General features: G+C 43.2%; 1 pseudogene; it reads left to right on the top strand.

The window, feature by feature from the left end:
- The first annotated feature begins 827 nt into the window (after window positions 1-827).
- Window positions 828-16,652, top strand: LOC148149483 (putative G protein-coupled receptor 139; annotated as a pseudogene).
- Window positions 16,653-19,528: the final 2,876 nt, after the last annotated feature.

Genomic DNA, 19,528 nt, shown 5'->3' with positions numbered 1-19,528 from the left:
ACCCTAACCACTTTTTACCCTATTCACGAGGTGCCCTACATCACGATCCACCTGGCACCATACCTTACAGCACTGTCACATCACAGTTACTTTACGCATTATAGTACTGTTCTCGCCAGGAAAGATCTGCCAGGATAGAAGTACGGTTCCACATTCCAGAGGGTAACCCTGATGGAATCTCCTTTCAGAAATGCAGAGCTGCGTTCTTTCATCAGAAAGACAAGGGCCCCCCGTAGCAATTCAGGTGAGATTCTCACTCACTGGAAAACCCGTCCCAGTATTTTGTTGATTTAAGAGGTGACAATGAAGGAAAAGCGACAGCTTAGTCTGGTTCAGAATAGCTTCATTGCAAACGGTATGCATTGTTCTGACTTTCGAAAATATTTCAAAATTTATTATCTTTCTTCGTAATGGTAAGAAGGACAGTAATGTATTTAACTTTTAACTTTATTTTGCTACTTTGTACATAAGACTTTGTACTTTTGTATCTAAGATATCCCTGGGAATCGCAAATTTGTACAATTTTCACTGTACCCATGTACTTCTGTACTTGAGTGCGCATGGCAATAAAATCTAACTTGAATTCTCAAGAAATCACTGAAACTTTGTTCTTCAAAATAGCTTTCCACTGCGTAATAACTCTCAGAGGAAAGTGGTTAATTTGCTGCTTGTTCAGATTACTGCAACTAGCGTGATTAGTGATTCAACCAGATTAATTGTCTCACTGAACATTTAGCTTCCAAATAAAATGAGGCAACGCTGACAACATTGTTGTATTTCAGTGAAGAGATTCATTGACTTCACAGAAACAGACCTGGCTGGACAAAATGAAATACTCAGCAATCTTCCAGATAGCACGTATTTACTACCCGATACTCGCAGCCGTTGGCATTATTGGTAAGTTCTTAAATCCAGTTATGTTTTTGTCAGCCCTATTTAACTTGATTCCTTTTTTTTTGTTGAAATTTGATATACTTTCCCTGGCTTTGGTTATTTTCAACCTGTGCGTTCCTAATGGTTCCACTATTCGTTCACTTTTGCTGTTGCTCCCTTCTGTCTGTGGAAGCAGGTTTAATTATACATGTGCTACAGGGAACTTAGTTCCAATACAGAGCAGGCTGAGTCAGTATTTATTCCGCATCCCGCGTTACACTTCAGAAGGTGGTAGTGAGCTGCCTTCTCAAACCACTGCAGACCATTTGGTGTCAGGTCACCCACATATAGTCATAGGGCTCGGAAACAGACCATTCAGTCCAACTCATCCATGCTGACCAGGTTTCCTCAACTCAACCATTTCCATTTGCCTGTTTTTGGCCCATATTCCCCTAAACCTTGTCTCTCCATGGAGCTGTCTAAATGTTTTTCAAATTGATCCAGCAACACTGAAGGAATGGTGATGTGTTTCCAAACCAGGAAGGTGAGTGGCTTGAAGGGAACTTACAAGTGGTGTCATTCCCATTCATCTGCTGTTGCTAAACAGTAGCGGCTGTGAGGGTGAGAGGCAAATGTCTAAGGAACCTTGGTGAGCTGCTGCAATATGTCCAGCAGACGGTACACCCTGCAGTTACTGAGCAACAGTAGGGGCACAGACTGAAGGTTTGTGCATGTGATGGCAACCAAGTGGGCTGAGAAATCCTGGAATAAAGCCAAACTACTGTGCATGCTTTATCTTCAATAAACAAAGACCATGTTGGATAAACTCAGCAGATCTGGCAGTTTCTGGTATGAGTCTTCTTCAGAATTTTCCATGGTCCTTGACGGTTTTGAGCTCCTTGAGCGTTATTGGAGCTGCACCCATCCAGGCAAGTGGGGAGTATTCCCTCACACTCCTGACTTTCGTTTTGTTGATGGTGGGGCATGCTTTGTGGAGTCAGGATGTGAGTTTTTCACAACAGGATTCCTAGACTGTGACCTGCTCTTGTTGCAAGAATACTTATATGGATAAGTTATTGGTTTGAAGCAATGGTAATCTCCAAAGGGTGGATTGCAAGATGGCAATGTCATTGAATATCAAAGGGCAATGGTTAGCATCTCTATTGTTGAAGATGCTCATTGCCTGACACTTCTGCGGGTCAAATATTGTCCATAACATCATAAGAACATAAGAGATAGAAGCAGAATGAGGCCATTCATTCCATCGAGTCTGTTCTACCATTCAATCGTAGCTGAGGTGTTTCTTAACCCCATTATCCTGCTTTCCCCCTGTAACCGTTGATCCACTTACTCATCAAGAAATTATTTCTGTGTTAAATATACTTGGTGACTTGGTCTCCACAGCCTTTCTGTGACAATGAATTTCATAGATTCACCATCCTCTGGCTGAAGAAATTCCCCCTCACCTCAGTTCTAAAGAGTCATCCCTTCACCCTGAGGCTGTGCCTTCGGGTCGTGATCTGTCCTATTGGTAAAAACATCTTCTCCATGTCCACTCCATCGAGGTCGCTGAGCGTTGTATAAGTTTCAATCAGACTCCCCTCCATTGAATACAGACCCAGAGTTCTCAAACACTCCTCAAATAACAGACCTTTCATCCCTGGATGATTCTTGTAAAAGTCCTCTAAACCCTGTTCAAGTCCAGACATCCTTCCTGAGACACAAGACCCAAAACTGTCCACAATATGTTGAGTGAGTTGGTAAACATCCACTAATGAGAACGTGAAACTAATTTCCATTATTATTACTTATGTGAGTTAGTTATACTTCCTAAATAGTTCACTGTAACCATTTTTTTCTGATAATTGCAATGATGTTTTTGTAATTGTTTATATTGAAAGAAATATTTTCTGATTATCTGGTGACCAAGTGGTCCTGAGATCAATTCTAGATGTTGATTGAATGCTTACCAAAGGGCAGTAATTAGCAGGAGATGTAAAATGCTATGTTGCATTTTCAAACTTCAGTTCCAAACCATCAGATTAGCAGCACACTGTTCTGCGCATGTCATGACGCCTGTCACTGGGTCTGTCTGTTATGAGCTTGAATAAATAATTACACAACATTCTGCCTTGGAATAGTTAATAGGTACATCTACAATCTGACTGTTGCAATTTTAACCAGGTGATTTGCATTGACTCCCCAGTCGATTGCCAGAAACATTAAATTCTGCTTTACTGATGCTATTAATACTTACGTGTGGACCAGGGGGTCCCAGATTCAAGTCCTAGATCTGCTCCAAAGGTATATAATGAAGATGTTCATTCAGAAAACATGTTGTTGCTTTTAAACATTTGGCACTGTCTATAAAGGGAAGTGAACCAGATCAGTTTGGCAGCATTTGTTCAGATGTTTCTTCCAGCATTGTTCGTGTGGCATTGAGTCATATGGCCATAAGATATCGGAGCAGAAACTAGACCATTCAGCCCATCGAGTCTGTTCCACCATTCAATCATGGCTGATAAGTTTCTAAATCCCATTCTCCTGTTATTTCCTCATAGCCTTCGATCCCCTTGAAAATCAAGAACCTATCTATCTCTGTCCTAAATATAATCAATGACCTGGTCTCCACAGCCTTTTGTGGTAATGTTTTCCATAGATTCACCACTCTCTGGCTTAAGAAGTTTATCCTTATCTCCCCTTTACTCTCAGGCTGTGTCCTGAGATCCTAGTCTCTCCTACCAATGGAAACATCTTCCTAACATCGATTCTGTCCAAGCCATTCATTATTCTGTAAGTTTGAATTAGATTCCCCCCTCATCCTTCGAAACTCTGTCGAGTATAGACCCAGTTCCTCAAATATTCCCCATATGTTAAGCTTTTCATTCCTGGGAGCATTCTCATGAACCTTCTCTGAAAACACTCCAGGGCCAATACATCCTTCCTGAGATATGGAGCCGAAAACAGTACACAATACTCCAAATGTGGTCTGACCAGAACCTTATAGATCCTCAGAAGTACATCCTTGCTTTTATATTTAAGTCCCCTCAAAATAAATACCATCATTATATTTGCCTTCCTAACTACTGACTCAACCTGCAAGTTTACCTTAAGAGAATCCTGGATGAGAACTCCCAAGTCTCTTTGCATTTTACACATGAATGTTCTCCTCATTTAGAAAATAGTCCATGCCTATATTCGTCCTACAAAAGTACATGACCTCACACTTTCCAGTGTATTCTACCAGCCACTTCTTTGCCCACTCTCCTAACTTGTCCAAAACCTTCTGCAGCTTCCCTGCCTCCTCAATGCTACCTGTCCCTCTATCTATCTTTATATTGTCTGCAAACCTAGCCAGAATGCCCTCAATTCCTTCTTGTAGATCGTTAATGCATAAAGTGAAAAGTTGTGGTTCTAACAATGACCCCTGAAGAACACCTCAGGCTACCAACCTGAGAAAGACCCTTATATCCCCACTCTCTGCTTTCTGCCAGACAACCAAGCTTCTAACCTTGCTCGCACATTGCCCTTAATGCCATGGGCCCTTATTTTCCTCAGCAGTCTCCTGTGCGTCACCTTGTCAAAGGCCTTGAAGTGCATATAACACCTTCAGTCCTCTATTAACCATCCTTCTCGCCATCGCCATTTGACTGTCCAACATGGATTTTAGAATCCCTGCAGTATGGAAACAAGCCCTTCGGCCCAACAGGTCCACACCAACCCTGCTTGAAGTTTGATTGCTAACCCTTTCCATACACTCTGTCTTATTTGTGTCTGTGCTGGAGAATTTTATAACTTTTCCTGGGTTCTGCATTCTTACCTCCTCCTTTAATTTGGGTTTAGCGATTTACTTATTAACTGAACCTCCCTCCTCTTATTTAGTTTAAAGCCTTGTCTACAGCCCTAGTTGTAGGATTCACTAGGACTCTCATCTCAGGGCAGTTCAGGTGAAGACTGGCCCATTAGAATAGGCCCCTTCATCCCTAGTCCTAGTGCCAATGTTGCACTAATTCAAACCCATTTCTCCCGCACCAATCTTTAATCCACCCATTAACCTTCTTAATCTTGTTACTCCTGTGCCAATTAGCCCATGGTTCAGGTAGTTACCCAGAGATTATTACCTTTTTGGTTCTGATTTTACAGTCTGTTAGCAGATCCTCTGCCCAATGTCGTTGGCACCTACGTAGACCACTGGATCTTTACCCTCCCACTCCACGTTCCTCTGCAGCCCAGATGAGATATCCTGAACCCGAGCACCAGGTTGGCAACACACCATTCGGGACTCTCGATCCTGGTCACAGAGAACAATGTCTAAACTCTAATTCATGCACCTATCCAAATATTTTTAAACATTGTAATTGTACCTGCACCCAACACTTCCTCAAGAAGCTCATTTCGCATGCAAACCACAGTCTGTGTAAACATTTGGCTCTCATGTTCTTTTCAAATCTCACTTCTCTCACCTTAAAAGTGCAAACCCTGGTCTTGAAATTGCCTATCTGTGGGAACAGACAATTGCCATCAACTCGATCTCTACTTCTCATTATGTGCGGAGATTGCAGGTACCCTTATGGACGAAGCCAGACCACTCGAAAGGTTCTTAAGCAGGCAGTTCAGACCATAACTTTGCAATTTGTTTCAGTAAGTGTACAGTGAAAATTACCCAGAGTGAGATAGCTAGATTGACCACTAGGTTTTAAAACAGGCAAAAATTTATTCACAAAAGTATAAAATTAGGTGGCACAGTGGCTCAGTGGTTAGTACTGCTGCCTCATAGCACCAGGGACCCAGGTTCAATTCCAGTCTTGGGTGACTGTCTGTGTGGAGTTTGCACATTCTCCCCATGTCTGTGTGGGTTTCCTCTGGGTGCTCCGGTTTCCTCCCACAGTCCAAAGATGTGCAGGTCAGATTAATTGGCTATGCTAAATTGCCCATAGTGTTAGGTGCATTAGTCAGAGGGTAGCGGTCTGAGTGGGTTACTCTTCGGAGGAGCTGTGTGGACTTGTTGGGCCGAAGGGCCTGTTTCCACACTGTAGGGAATCTAATCTAATCTACACAAAGAACAGAATAAAGAACCCCTCCAGAACTCAGCCAATCCAACTAGACTTAATTATGCTGTTCAGAATACAAGCAACAGTACCAATAAGCAAACTCCATTTAAAACTAGTGTAAATGGAACACATGCTTACAGGTTGAAGTTGAAGAGCAGGAAGTGCGGGAGACTAAGTTTCTACACAGCTCCCTGTTGAACTTCCAACCAGTTCAAGACTGAACTAAAACTGCTCAGCTCAGCTAGCTAGAGAGCTGACCACTCCCCTTTCATTACACAGGTTACTTCGAAAACATGACCACTTTAGCCTGAAGTCTCATCTGTTTACATATAAACAAAAGGCCTCTCAAAATCTTTCTCATCTTATCGAGGCCGGCCCAGTTTATTACCCCTCTGAAAGAAATCCTTGAGCTAAGCAACAGTTTTCAGAAAACAAAGGAACTAGCTTTGTAACCGTACAAAGTTCTTTTATAACATGATGGTTGTGTTCTTGTACATTGCCACATTACAGAAAAGTCGTGCTTTAGAAACAGCGCTTAGTGTTGACAATGTAATCACATCACACCCAACGCACGTTTCAAAGGTTCACACTTTAGAAACAATGTCCCCAATTTGTCAATTGCATTGAATTGAATTTGTGTTAATGAAACGCGCGTTATAGCAGAACAACGTGTATGTGAGCATAAAAAGTTTGCAATAATCAAGGATTTTGATTTTCCAAGCCATTTCCAATCCCAGAAGCAGCTGCAAGATCTTCGCTGCCTCCCACAACCTCAGAACAGAGGTAAACTTTGATGGTTCAATTTAACATCATCATTTTAGCAAATGGATATTTTCTTGTCAAGGTGGACCAGCAGGATAGCAGATTCTGTGGCAATGATCTTTGTTTTTTTATCACTTCTACCAATACAGTGCTTTCGCACTCACTATAGAGCAGTTCATACAATCATAGAATTCTACCTGAAGGGCATTGTGGGTCAGCCTACCAGCACGTGGACAAGAAGCAGCAAAACTTAAGTCTTTGGGGCTGGTATGAGTCTTCTTCAGAATGCTCTATGGTCCTGAGTGGTGTCACGCTTCTTGAGTGTTGTTGGATCTGCACCCATCCAGGTAAAGGACAGCATTCCCTCACACTCCTGGTTGAGCCTTCGAGATGGTGGAACAGGCTTGGAAGAATCAGGGGTGTGTTTTTCGCAGCAGGATTCCCAGCCTCTGACCTGCTACTGTCGCAACAATACTTGTATGGTTAAGCCAGGGCTGGTTTGGGTTAATGGTAATGACCAGGACATTGACAGCTTTGGGCTCCCTGAAGACAATATTATTGAATACCAAAGGGAGTTTTCAGAATCCCTTCTGTTAGTGATGGTAATTGCCTGGCACATGTGTGGATCAAATGCTGTTTGCTACTTGTTCATAAAGACATAAGAATATAAAATATCAGAGCAGAATTAGGCTATTTGGCCCAACAGGTCTGCTCTGCCAGTCAATCAGGGTTGATAAGTTTCTAAACCCGATTTTCTCACTTCCCCCTCCCCCGTAACCCTTGACACCCTTACTCATCAAGAAATTCTGTCTTAAATACACTCAATGACTTAGTCGCTATAGCTTTTCTGCAGCAATGAGTTCCATAGATTCACTATTCACTGGCTGAAGGAATTCCTCCTCATCTCAGTTGTAAAGGGTTATCCCTTAACCCTGAGGCTGTGCCTTTAGGTCCGGATCTGTCCTATTAGTGGAAATATCTTCTCCGCGTCCACTCTGTCCAGATCTCTCAGTGTACTGTAAGTTTCAATCAGATCCCCTTCGTATTACTAAACTCCATTGAGAGCAGGCCCAGAGTCCTCAAATGCTCCTCATATGACAAACTCTTCACCTCGTACATGACTCTTGTGAAATTCCTCTGAACCCCATTCAAGTCCAACATCTTCCTTGGGCACAAGCCCCAAAACTGTTCACAATATGTTGAGTAAGGTGTTAAATGTCTCCCCATGAGGACATAAAACTAATGAATACATGAAACGTCCACTTTTATTACATATATGAGTTAATTACACTTTCCACGTTGTTCATTATAAGCTTTTTGTAATGATTACAATTATTTTCTAGTAATTATTAGTACTAAAAAGCATATTTTCTGATTCCTAGTGATCAAGTGGTCCAGTGTTCATTGTTTTCGTTATTTGATTAATTATTTTTTCAAAGGGCATAGATTAGCAGAAGATGTGAAATATTGTCCTACATTGCCAAGCACAGCAATGCAAAATAACTTAAATTTCAAACCATCAGATTAGTAGCACCGTGATCTACCCATATCATGACTGCTGCCACTGGGTCTGTCTGTTGTGAGCTTGAATAAATAATTACACAGCATGATGTCTGGAACTGGTTAATATGTATGTTTACAATCTGACTGTTACAATGTCAAACAGATAAGTTGTATTGCTCTCTAGTAGATTCCCACTAACTTTCAACTCTGTTGTATTGATGCTGTGAATCCCCACCTGTGGACCGGGGCTCCCAAGTCCCAGTCCCACCTGCTCCAGTGTTGTGTCATAACATTGATGAACAGGTTGACTCAGAAAACATATCAGTTCTTTTAAATGTCTGACACAGTCAAAAAGGGAAGTCCATCAGATCAGTTTTGCAACTCTTGTTCAGATTTTCCATCCAAAATTGTTTTGCGTGGCATTGATTTAAATAGACTCATCGAGCATGGAAGCAAATGCTTCGGTCCAACCAGTCCATGCCAAAGGTAAGCCCAAACTCAACTAGGCCCACCAATCTATTCCTGGACCATTCTCCTCTGAACCTTTCTGATTCTTGTATCTTTACAAATGTCTGTTAAATATTTTAATTGTACTGGCATCCATCACTTAGAGTCCGAGAGTCATAGAGTCATACAGCATGGAAACAGACCATTCAGTCCAACCAGTCCATGCCAAATATAATCCCAAACATAACTGGTCCCACCTGCCCATATTCCTCCAAATCGTTATGTCCTCTTCATGTCCTTTTCCAAGTGTCTTTGAAACGTCAGAATTTTGACCACATCCACCACTTAGAGTCATAGAGTCATAGAGAATGCTTCCTCAGGAAGTTTATTCCACATGCAAATCATTGTCTGTAAAAAAAAAAATACCCCTTATTAGGTTGCTTACAGCGTGAAAACAGGCCCATTTGCCCAACAAGTCCACACCGACCCGCCAAAGAGCAATCCACCCAGACCCATTCCCCTAACACTACGGACAATTCACCATGGCCAATTCACCTAACCTGCACATTGTTGGACTGTGGGAGGAAACCGGAGCAAACCCACGCAGACACAGGGAGAATGTGCAAACTCCACACAGACAGTCGCCCGAGGCGGGAATTGAACCTGTGTCTCTGGCGCTGGGAGGCAGCAGTGCTAACCACTGTGCCATCGTGCCGCCCATTTCAGGAACAGGAAGAGGCTGTTCGGCCCATCGAGCCTGCTCCACCGTTCAACATTGTTTACGTCCACTTTCCTGCATTTCCTCATAACCTTAATTTACTGACTGATCAAGAATTGATCTATCTCTGCTTTAAATATACACAGCTCTCTCTCTGGCAAGGAGTTCCAAAGACTTACAACCCTCCGAGAAAGAAATCCTCCCTCATCTCAGTCTTCAATCAGTGCCCCTTTACTCTGAGACTGTGCCCTCTGATACCCATCTCTCCATGAAGGGAAACATTTTTCAATGTCTTTTTCAATACTTTCACTTCTCACCTTAAAAGTGGCACCCTTGGTCTTGAATTCTCCCATCCTCAAGAAAAGACAACTAACTATCAGCTCTCATTGTGTGTGGAGTTTGATTATAAGCCAACGTAAAAGGTTTGCAACGATGGAGTATTTTAATTTTCCAAACATTTTCCAATCCCAGGAGCAGTTGCAAGACTAACACTGTCTCCCGTAACTTTGGAACTGAGAGAAAGTTTGTTTGTGCAATTTAGCATCATCATTTTATTAAATGGATGCTCTCTTGTCAAGGTGGACCAGCAGGATAGCAGATTCTGGAGCAATGATCTTTGTTTTTCATCAGTTCTGTCATTTCAGTGCTTTTGTACTCCATGAATTTCCTTGCACAGACCAGCTCATAGAATTCTTACACTGTGGAAGCAAGCTATTCAACCCATCGAGTCCACATCAATCCTAGACCCACCTCCACTACCTTATTCCTATAAATTTCCAATTGACATGGCTAACCCGCCCAGCCTGTACAACTCTGGACACTATATCATGGCCAATCCACCTAATGTGCACATCTTTGGGCTGTGGGAGGAAACGAGAGCACCCAAAGGAAACTGTCACAGATTCGGGGTCAATGTGCAAACTTCACACAGTCACTCCAAGGTGGAATCTAACCCAGGTCCCTGGCACTGTGAGACAATAGTGCTAACCACTAAGCCACCGTGCCACCCCCAAGCAGTTGCTTGGTTTCTGTGCGTTTGTCTGTTTGTCCATTTGTCCTCCCTACATCAAAGGTTCCATTTCTGAGTCTGATTCTCAACATCTTCTTCCTGGAGATCGAAACCAGATTTCTTTTCACAGCTCAAAGATCAAGTATGGTAGTATGTTAATTTTGAGGAACCATAGATTCCGAGATTAGCAAAAAGCTAATTTTGCTGAATCCTTTTTAAACTCTCCCTCCCATTTGTCGATCTTCTCCCAAGCTTGAATTCTCACACTTCCATGATCTTTGCAAACTCCTGGCAAATTAGTAACCTTGATGTAAGATCATAGGAAATGTGAACAGAAATAAACTATTTTCTCAGCAATAACAGAGGGTGAACAGCCAGTTGTCGTGATGCATTTTGGCAGCAATGATACAGGTAAGACAAAAACAGGATGAGGTCCACCAAGCAGAATTTAGGAAGTTCTGATATGTGGATATGTGGAACAGTCCATCTTCCGCAGCTACACTGGCACCACCCCCCACCTTTTCCTCCGCTACATCGATCACTGTATCTGCGCTGCCTCGTGCTCCCACGAGGAAGTTGAACAGTTCATCCACTTTACCAACACCTTCCATCCCGACCTCAAATTCACCTGGACCATCTCAGACTCCTCCCTCCCCTTCCTAGACCTTTCCATTTCTATCTCAGGCAACCGAATCAACACAGACATTTACTATAAACTGACCGACTCCCACAGCTACCTAGACTACACCTCCTCCCACCCTACCCCCTGTAAAAACACCATCGCATATTCCCAATTCCTTCGTCTCCACTGCATCTGCTCCCAGGAGGACCAGTTCCAAATCCGTACAACCCAGATGGCCTCCTTCTTCAAGGACCGCAATTTCCCCCCAGATGTGGTCGACGATACCCTCCACTGTATCTCTTCCACTTCCCGCTCCTCCGCCCTTGAGCCCCGCCCCTCCAACCGCCACCAGGACAGAACCCCACTGGTCCTCACCTACCACCCCACCAAACTCCATGTACAGCGCATCATCCGCCGTCATTTCCGCCACCTCCAAACGGACTCCACCACCAGGGATATATTTCCCTCCCCTCCCCTATCAGCGTTCCGAAAAGACCACTCCCTCCGTGACTCCCTCATCAGATCCACACCCCCCCACCAACCCAACCTCCACTCCCGGCACCTTCCCCTGCAACCGCAAGAAATGCAAAACTTGCGCCCGCACCTCCCCCCTTATTTCCCTCCAAGACCCCAAGGGATCCTTCCATATCCGCCACAAATTCACCTGCACCTCCACACACATCATCTATTGCATCCGCTGCACCCGATGTGGCCTCCTCTATATTGGGGAGACCGGCCGCCTACTTGCGGAACAGTTCAGAGAACACCTCTGGGACACCCGGACCAACCAACCCAACCACCCTGTAGCTCAACACTTCAACTCCCCCTCCCACTCCACCAAGGACATGCAGGTCCTTGGACTCCTCCATCGCCAGACCATAGCAACATGACGGTTGGAAGAAGAGCGTCTCATCTTCCGCCCAGGAACCCTCCAACCACAAGGGATGAACTCACATTTCTCCAGTTTCCTCATTTCCCCTCCCCCCACCTTGTCTCAGTCAAATCCCTCAAACTCAGCACTGCCTTCCTAACCTGCAATCTTCTTCCTGACCTCTCCGCCCCCACCCCACTCTGGCCTATCACCCTCACCTTGACCTCCTTCCACCTATCGCATTTCCAACGCCCCTTCCCCAAGTCCCTCCTCCCTACCTTTTATCTTAGCCTGCTGGGCACACTTTACTCATTCCTGAAGAAGGGCTTATGCCCGAAACGTCGATTCTCCTGTTCCTTGGATGCTGCCTGACCTGATGCGCTTTTCCAGCAACACATTTTCAGCTGAGGAAGTTCTGAGCCAAGTTAAAATGTAGTACCTCAGAGGTAGTAATCTAAGGATTGCTACTTGTGCCACGTGCTAGTCAGAGTAGGAAAGCAAGAATAGGCAGGATGAATGTGTGGCTTGAGAGGTGGTTCAGGAGGAAGGGTCAGATTTTTGGGTCATTGGGACTGGTTCTGAGGGAGGTGGGACTATTACAAATTGGACGGTCTGCATCAGGGCTGGACTGGAACCAATGTCCTCAGGGGTGCTTTTGCTAACGCTGATGGGGAAGAGTTTAAACTAATGTAGCAGGGGAATAGGAACCAAATGAGGAGGTTAGTGGGCAGTAAGGAGGTAGTAACTAAAGCCCGTAAGGAACTAGATAATGAAGTCAGTCTGACTAAGGGGAAGAGTAGGCAGGGAGCAGATGATGAACACAAAGGGACAGGTGGTCTGAGGTGCATTTGTTTTAATGCAAGAACTGTAGTAGGTAAGACAGTTGAACTTAGGGCTTGGATTAGTACCTGGGAGTATGATGTTATTGCTATTCCTGAGACTTGGTTGAGGGAAGAGCATGATTGGCAACATCCCAGGATATCATAGAGAGGGAGATATAAGGGTTGGAGGAGTTGCATTACTGGTCGGAGAGGAGATAACAGCTGTGCTGAAGGCAGGAACTCTGGAGGGTGCAGCAATATGAGCCAAACTCAGTAGGAACACTGTTGGAGCTGTACTGCAGGCTTCCCTACAGTGAACATGAGATAGAGGTACAAATATGTAAAAAGATTATGGATAGATATAGGAGTAACAGGGTGGTGGTGATTGGAGATTTTACTTTTCACAACATTGAGGATAGCAGAGATAATCCAGATAATTATAGACCGGTGAGCCTGACGTCAGTGGTAGGGAAGCTACTGGAGAAGATACTGATGGATAGGATATATTCCTATTCGGGTAAAAATGAGCTTGTCAGTAATAGCCAACATGATTTTGTGCAGGGGAAGGCCATGTCTTACAAACATAATAGAATTCTTTGAGGAAGTGACAAAGTTGATTGATGAGAGAAGGGCTGTAGATACCATATTCATGGACTTCAGTAAGGCATTTGATAAGGTTCCACATGGTAGGCTGATGGAGAAAGTGAAGTTGCATGCGGTCCAGGGTGTACTAGCTAGATGAATGGAGAACTGGCTGGGCAACAGGAGATAGAGAGTAACAGTGGAAGAGAATTTCTCAAAATGGAGAACTGTGAACAATGGTGTTCCACAGGGATCTGTGCTGGAACCACTGTTGTTTGTGATATACATAAATAATCTGGAGGAATGTATAGGTGGTCTGATTAGCAAGTTTGCAGATGACGCACATATTGATGGAGTAACAGATAGTGAATGAGACAGTCAGAGAATACAGCAGAATATGGATATATTGGAGAGTTGGGTGGAGAAATGGCAGATGGAGTACAATCAGGGTAAATGCAAAGAGATGCATTTTGGAAGATCTAATTCGAGTGAACTATAGCTTATGCGGAAAAGTCCTGGGGACAATTGGTGTACAGAGAGTTCTGGGTGTTCAGGTTCATTGTACCCTGAAGGTGACAATGCAAGTCAATAAAGTTGTCAAGATGGCATACGGCATGCTTTCCTTCACTGGACAGGACATTGAATCCAAGAGTTGGCAGGTCTTGTTACAGTTGTATAAGATTTTGGTTTGGACATATTTGTAATACTGCGTACAGTTCTGATCGCAACGTTACCAAAAGGATGTGGATGCTTTGGAGAATATGCAAAGGAGTTTCACCAGGATGTTGCCTGGTATGAAGGGCACTAGCTATGAAGAGAGGTTGATTAGATTAGGATTGCTTTCATTAGAAAGACGCAGGTTGATTAGGGGGTGCTGATTGAGTTCTGCAAAATCATGAGAGGTACAGACAGGGAGGATAGCAAAAAGGTTTTTTTTCCTAAAGTGGGGCACTCAATTACTCAGGGTCATGTGTTCAAAGTGAGAGGGGAAAGATTTAGGGAAGATATGCATGGAAAGTTATTTATGCAGAGGGTGGGGGGGCCTGGAACATTGCCAGCGAACATGGCAGAGGCGCACTAGTGTCAATTAAGATGTATCTAGACAGATACGTGAGTGGGCAGGGAGCAGAGGGATACAAATCCTCAGAAAATAGGCAGAACATTCAGATAGAGGATCTGGATCAGTGCAGGCGTGGAGGGCCGGCGGGCCTGTTTTTGTGCAGGAATTTTTTTGTTCTTGTTTCAAGCCTACTGGCTCTCCTATGGACCTCGGCTCATCTGCCCCAAGTCTCAATACTTCTTTTTTGTCATATCCCTCAAGTCGTTGATATTTCAGAAATCCATCTTCCTCGTCTTCAAATACTTTCAGTGATCTAGCTTCCTAAGTTTTCTGGGTGGAGAATTTCAGGTATTCATTACCCTCTGTGAGAAGCAATTCATTTGAAGCATGTTTCGTAAATTTCATTATTGGTGTAGCAGACTGTGAAGACGGTTATCTAAGATCACAAAGGGATCTTGATCAAATGGGCCAATGGGCTGAGGAATGTAGATTCGAATTTGATTTAGATGAATGTTTGCACTTTCGGAAAATGAACAAGGGCAAACTTATGCAGTTCATGGAACAGCCCTGTGTCATGCTGTCAAACAGGGAGACATCAGGGTTCAGGTGCATAGTTCGCTGCAAGTTGTGCTACAGGTAAACAGGGTGGTAAGGAAGGCATTTGGCATGCTGGCCTTAATATCTCAGACCATTGAGTACAGGAGTTGGAACTTCACATTGTGCTTTTACAGGCCATTGGTGAGTCCAATTTTGGACTACTCCATACATGGACGGCATGGTGGCTCAGTGGTTAGCACTGCTGCCTCACAGCACCAGGGACCTGGGTTCAATTCCTGCCTTGGGTGACTGGCTGTGTGGAGCTTGCACATTCTCCCTGTGTCTGCGTGGGTTTTCTCCGAGTGCTCCGGTTTCTTTCCACAGTCCAAAGATGTGCAGGTTAGGTGGCTACTTATTACATTCCTGATTGGATCCATTGCCGTAAAACACCTTGCCCTTATTCCCACTTTAAGTTTTGTTTCTCCATTACCAGTTCAATCAGCATGAAAAATCTACTGAACATTTCGGTGAATCCATCAGCATAATACACTTGCATTAAAATGTTTTATTCATAACAGTTTTCTTTCCTCTTTTATTTGCTCATTTATTCTGTTTGTCTGTTGATTCACAACATGTTTTTTATTGTATTCTGGTTTAACTTTTCACAACACATCATGTAATTTAGTGAATATAGTAATCTGAGGCAATTGGTGAGATATAACAGACATACTAAGCTGACATTTTTGCTTTGCTCTAGTCATGAATAAGTGAACTTTTTTCTAATTTTGCTTCCAGTTAACTTGGTGGGAATTGTGATCCTGAATCGAGGCAATTGTGGGCTATCCAAATGCGTCACTCGCTATTTGTTGGCAATGTCTACAGCGGATCTACTTCTCGTCATCTTTAATGTCTTACTGGACCGAATTAACAATCTTTATTTTCCAGTTACTTTCCTATCCATCACTCCTGTGTGTGCCTTGAGAGTTGTTTTGTACGTTGCAGCCCTGAGCTGCTCAGTTTGGTTCACAGTCACTTTCACATTTGACCGGTTTGTAGCAGTTTGTTGTCAGAAGCTAAGAACAAGATACTGTAATACGAGAACTGCGTTTGTGCTTCTAGTAAGTGTGAGTGTGGGCAGCTTTTTGCGGTCAATTATTTGGTATTTCGTTCTTACTCCTTCAATTGTTATTGACAATGTACCATGGTTTTGTGTCACAAAATCAGACTATCATACATCATTATTTTGGAAAGTTTATGTCTGGATTAATGTTATAATGATATCATTGCTCCCATTTGTATTGATTTTGGTATTCAATGCTCTAACTGTCAGGAACATTATAAGAGCCAACCACATCCGCTGTCGCCTCCGGATCCATGGAAGTGAGCAGAATAATATTGATCCAGAGGTGGTACAACGGAGAAAATCCATCATCTTGCTCTTTGCACTGTCTGCTAGTTTTATGCTGTTGTGGACACCATTTATCATACGTGCTTTAATATGGCGAGAAGAAAACTATAATTATAAAGACAAGACTTTGAATGGTCCAATATTTGTCTTTCAAGAAATTGGATTCATGCTACGGCTTCTGAGTTCATGCACTAACACCTGCATATACGCTCTAACACAAACTAAATTCAGACAGGAGTTAATCAACGGAGCAAAATATCTATTTACTCGAATTGTTAAACTGTGCAAATAAGCATGCAGGTCAGACCTGTATTTGAAGGTGTATTTCCAGTCTTACAAGGGGATCTCCAGATTGAAAGAGCTCGTGGAATTTCCCTGGCTGCATTAACTGAAAAGAAGTCCGTGTCCTCAGAATTGGAAAGATCACTCTTGGCCACAAAAATTGGAAATAATCAATTGTGTGAAAAATTAAGTAATTGAATTGAGAATAATATTCCACTGAGATTGAGAGTCTGTACAGGGTATAGTTAGTCAAAAGACTGAATTTCGTCTTTCCTGGTATGGCCTATTCCTATTTCTAATGTGTTTATTGCTTTCCTCTGTCCCATTTATAAGTTTATGTTCTTGTGCTGAAAGGACAGTGGCAGCCTCATATGAATATGTTTAGTCACTGACTAGCATGACAACCAAATACAATTATTAATCTTAAAATCTTTCAAACTGATGACGTTTTCGAATATGATTTGACCAGTATTATTAGCAGCTGGGACCTTAACATACAACATTTGAAAGTGTCTTCCACAATTCACACTCAGTCTCTGGCACTGCTTCCTAAAACCTACTTGTCCTGTTGTTCCTATAGTTGTATATAGCTTCACACAGATGTACAGTATGGAATCAGACTCTTTAGCCCTTCCCATTCATGCTGACCTGATATCTGAAATAAACCTAGTCCCATTTGCAAGCACTTGGTCCATATGCCTCTAAACCTTTCCTATTCATAGACGCAACCAGATGCCTTTTAAGTCCTATAATTGTACCAGCTTCCACCACTTCCTCTGGCAGCTCATTCAATACAAACAGCACCACCTGCGTGAAACTGTTGTTCCCTAGGTCCCTTTTAAATAATTCCCCTCTCACCTTAAACCTATGCCCTTGGGTTGTGGACTCCCTCACCCCAGGGAAAAGACTCTGTTTGTTTTCCTTATCCATGCCCTTCCTGATTATGTAAATCTCTATAAAGTCACCCCTCTGCCTCCGATGCTCCAAAAAAATAGTTCCAGCCTGTTCAGCCTCTCCCTGTACCTCAAATCCTCTAACCCTGGCAACGTCCTTGTAAATCTTTTCTAAATCCTTTCAAGTTTCACAACATCCTTCCGCAAGGAGGGAAACCAGGAAAATACACAGTATTCCGAAAGTGGCCTGACCAATGCCCTGCAGAGCAGCACAACGATCTCCCAACTCCTATACTGGAATCATTCTAAGTCTGGCAGAGGTTTAGCTGCATATCCTCAAACCTGATTTACTGCATCTGTTCCTCCCGATGTGGTCTTCTCTACCTTAGGGCACCTAACATAAATTTGTGGAACGGTTCAAGTCCACATGTTCCAATCAACCTACCTTCTGATTGTCAAGCATTCCAACTTCCCCACCCCCAATAACATGTACATCATGGGCGTCCCCTACCATCAATATGAGGCCACAAGCAAACTAGAGTAGGAACATCGTCTTCCACTTTGGGATCTTACAACCATACGACCTCAACATGGAATTCATCAGCTTCAAACTCTCCTCTACCCCTCAATTCGTCCCAAGTCCAGCCTTCCATCTCCACTCCGCACCCTAACCTGTCCATCTTCCTTCCCACCTGTCCACTCCACCCTTCCAACTGACCAGTCACAATCATCTCCTCTCTGCATCCACCAATGCCATACCACCTACCATTCCCCAAGCCTCATCCCCCTTCCTCTATTTATCTCTCACATGCCTTTCCCCCTCCCCAGGCCTGGTGATGACTCCTGCCCAAAACATCGACTCTCCTTTTTCCAGTTCTACATTTGTTGACTCTGACTTTCCAGCATCTGCACTCCTTACTGTCTCCAAGCATACCAAATGCCTTCTTTACTCTCCTGTCTACCCGTGACTCCACTTTCAAGGAACAATGAACCTGCCCTGATTTGTCTTTCCAAGATGTAGTACCTCACATTTTCTAAACCAAACTCAATTGGCCACTCCACACCCCATTGGCCGATCTGATCAAACCCCATTATACTCCTTCTTCACTGTCCACTACCCCTCCATTTTTGGTGCCATCAGAAAACTTACTAACCATTCCTCCTATGTTCATATCGTAATCATTTATATAAATGACAAAAAGGAATAGAGCCAGCACCTGTCCTTGCAGCACACTGCTGGTCACAGGCCTCTAGTCAAAAAAAAACCCTCATCACTATCTGTCTCCTGTTTTCAAGCCAATTTTGATTCTAAATAGCCAGCTCTCCATGTAGTTCATATGATTTAGCCTTGCTGTTATGACACGGCGGTGAGCCTTCTGTTAATTAAAGCAAACGCCCAGAAAAGCTCACCTCACCTTGTAATCTGTTAAAATACGAGTGACAGAAAACTCTCAAATGCCACTATTTAAAGGAAATATTATCAATTTATTCTTTAACTCTCAAAGTGAACATTAAGAAACAACTATTCACAACTCGAAGCCCCCCTTTGTCTTAACTGCTTACTATCTGTCTCCAACCCTATAGCAATATACTGTTCCAATAAATACTTATTAAAATCACATCAACTTAATTTCAAAACCCTACAGCGATTGTTGTTGTCGCTGTCTCTCTTCTTCCGACTGAAGATCTCTCTGGGTTATCTTTCTTTTCTTGTGAATATTCTTTATATGAAAAGGTAACTTTGACAGAGAGTGTTTCGAAGGCAGTTACTCTTTTAATGGCAGTTACTCTGTCTGACTTTCAAACTGCCTGCCTTTTTATACCCCCAACATCAGATCACCTCATTGGTTCAAGGTTGGCAAAATCGATTGGGCTTTAGTATCCTGAGGCATAATTTAAACTGAATGGTTAAATATGATTTGTCATAAAAACAGCAACCAACTCAGCTAGCTATTTCACATCGAATGTTCCATATTTTCAATTTTCCAGTACACTCTGAGCCTGCTAGCTAGTTGTATGGCAGGTGCTGACAAGCTCTCAGTGTAAAACAGCATTCACTCTCTCTTAATTTCATAACCTCTCAATTTCA

The sequence above is a fragment of the Chiloscyllium plagiosum genome, unplaced genomic scaffold (genome assembly GCF_037043375.1).
Source record: "Chiloscyllium plagiosum isolate Xiang-an unplaced genomic scaffold, Cpla_swu_hap1 HiC_scaffold_8, whole genome shotgun sequence".
NCBI classification, from domain to species: Eukaryota; Metazoa; Chordata; class Chondrichthyes; order Orectolobiformes; family Hemiscylliidae; genus Chiloscyllium; species Chiloscyllium plagiosum.
This window is presented reverse-complemented; position numbering and strand designations above follow the sequence as displayed.